We start from the raw sequence: 2,914 nt of genomic DNA, 5'->3' as shown, positions 1-2,914 counted from the left end.
CGGGGGCGGGGCCCGCCGCCTCCCACGTCCCCAGCTGCGCTAATCCACGGCCGAGAGCCGCGTGCCAGACGAGAGCAAGCGATGGCCGAGCCGCCGAGCCTGCCGCCCGGCCTGGCTCCGCAGCCGCCACTGCCCCCTCCTGGCTGGTGGTGAGGAGTGAGGCGCCAGGGTGAGAGCGCTGCGGGTAAAGGTTTCTATTCATAAGTGAATTTCTGAGAATGTTTTAGGCTTTTAAGTAAAAAAAAGATTTTTAGAAAGCAAGTATAGTATTTGCGTGCCTAATGAACGTTCCCGCTCTGAGCGTTCAGTGAATGCTCCTAGAATGGCTTAACCTAGCCATGTAATATGGGATCTTGCCATGCACATTAGCGAGTGCGCTGAGGACAGGATGCCTGTGCCAGGGGGCTGTTCACTGATGGAGAGACTCCCTTCCCTCCGCTACTCACTGGAGCTTTCTGGCAAAGAGGAGCTAGAGAATTTCCAATACAATCTAGCTGTATGACCTGGAGCAAGTCACTTACATGGTACCTACCTCCTGGTGTAGTTGTGGGGATTCCATAATAATGTAATCCCTATTTTACAGATGAGGAAAAATGAAACCTTATTATATGGCAGACACCATACATGGTGAGCACAGTTTGTTTGCTGCTACTATTGCTGCCGTTATTGTTATTTGGGCAAGCAAAATCCCTGGCCTCTTTCATAAAGAGATTAAGGGTTCTAAAATCACAATTACAGGGTGGATACATCACAAAGGGGCCCAATGTTCACATTCCTACTCCTAGTCTGGGGTCAGGGACCATTGCTCTACAGTCATCTCTGTGTTTCATTACATTTATGTTATTTTTAAGATAAGTAGATCAAAAATCACTTTCCAAAATATTAATCAACTCCAATATTCCATAGTTGCCTTGTTTCATATCTGTTTTTCCTTCAGTATATAATTTGCTCAAAGCTTTTTCTTTTCATAATCCCCTCTTTTTAAATCTAGCCTAATTATTCCTTTGAAGACATTTCTAATTGGGGTTCAGCATTCATATGTCATTAATTTCAGCCTGTCCTCTGACCCTTTTCAAGCAAATCTGGGAAACAGGCCAGAAGAGTATACAATTATTGTAAGGGCTGTGGTTTTAATAAGCATCCTGCACAAAACCACCAACCCAGAATACCAGAATTACTCCCACAGTGTTTATTCTAATACAAAACCTTAATTCAATTCAGTAAGCAAATTCTAAATTACAACTTTTTTAGCTGAAAATTCTGGGTTATGACTATTCTCCCAGTAAGTAGAGGTCATTGTATTTCAATGCCAACATTTTATGTGGTCAGAAACATGAAGTAAACATTAACTAAACATCTAGAATACAATTTATTTTACTTACTAACTCATGAGAGACTAACCTAGAAGATTTAAGATAAATACATTTAGTTTTGCCCCTTCTATTCATTTGGTAGTTACTTTTAGATTAAAGTGTTAATTATAGTAACTTCAGGTTTATTTCAGGAATGAAAATTCCACAAGTTTAAAGTGATAGTTTTCACAGACTGGTTGAGCCACTCTGTAGAAGCAGCGGTTGAAGAAGTGTTGGGTGTCTGAGGTTGTTTGTAGCACAGGTGCACGGGTATCTGTAGGTGCTCAGTTTGCAGAAGTCCAGTGGGGGGCCTTTGTGCTTGCCAGGCATCAGGCTTCCAGAAGGATGGGGACAGACCATCATGGTGCTTGGCCTGTGGCCAGGAAAAAACCCTACCTCTGAAGGGTCTTGGATGTGTAGAAAATGTGTTCAAGTATTAAAAACTTATAACCATTCACTCAGGGAAACAAATATAGCAATACATTTTTTAAAATTTCTCTAGAAAATGGAACATGGTATTGATAATTTAGTTTACACCGTCATTATAACCATCAACAATTTCTATTTCACAATGCTTCTATAAAGAAAAGTCATTAGGAGGACATTAAGTGGCCCCCAACAACTGTATATTCTCACTTCCTCCCTTGGCCTGAGAGGCCTTAGGTGGCCTGGCCTTTGACTGTCTGTCCAACCCTCTCTTCCACTGAGAAAAGCCACAGTGGTTCCTTTGCTATTTCTGGAACAAGCCAAGCACATTTCTGCCTCAGGTTTTTGCCATTGCTGTTCTCTTTCCCTGGAACCCTCCTCCGCCAGAGATCCACTATGTCATGCCATCTCTTTACTTCATTCAGAATCAGTGTGCCTCTCCAGCCCTCCTTTCTTCTCCTGCCTTGGAGAACCTGCAAGTAAGAAGAGGGAGCCTGGGTCCCTGAGTCACCGACCCCAATTGCACTTTGTGAGAGAGAATCCTTTGTGGGGCTAAGCCACTAAAATTGCAGGTTTTGTTTGTTGAGGCAGCTGGCATTAATTATCCTGACTAATACACTCTCCCTCCCTCCCATCCCCCCAGTCACTCAGTCTCACTTTTCTTTGTAGCACTTACTACCTGAGGTAAACACATCTCCCTTTATTAGAACGTAAACCTTTTCAGGGCAGCAAGTTTGTTCTGAACATAGGATACAGCAATGAACAAAACAGGCATGGCAGGCAACCAGTAAATATTTGTTCAATGAATGAATGAGAGAAGGTCCACTGGTTTCCCCCGAGATGATGTCACCTCTTCTCAGCGGCCCTTACTGTGTCCAGATCTATTTGCCTGGGCCCCTCTGCTGCTGGCTGTGACTATTTCTAAGGGCAGCTAAATAACACTTCTCTTTAAATCAACAAACTTAAAATTAACTCCACCACCCAGAATACCACTCCACGTTTTCTGAGATTGCTGGAAATTTCACTATTGCTGAGTGGGTCATTGTTTTAAAAAATAACTCTATTATTTATATTTTACTTGAAAACTATTCATATAATGTGTCACATAGTACAGGAATGTATGCATATGATTTTAT

This window comes from Microcebus murinus, chromosome 11 (assembly GCF_040939455.1).
Source record: "Microcebus murinus isolate Inina chromosome 11, M.murinus_Inina_mat1.0, whole genome shotgun sequence".
Taxonomy (NCBI): domain Eukaryota; kingdom Metazoa; phylum Chordata; class Mammalia; order Primates; family Cheirogaleidae; genus Microcebus; species Microcebus murinus.
The sequence above is the reverse complement of the archived record's forward strand: the minus strand, read 5'-3'. Positions refer to the sequence as shown.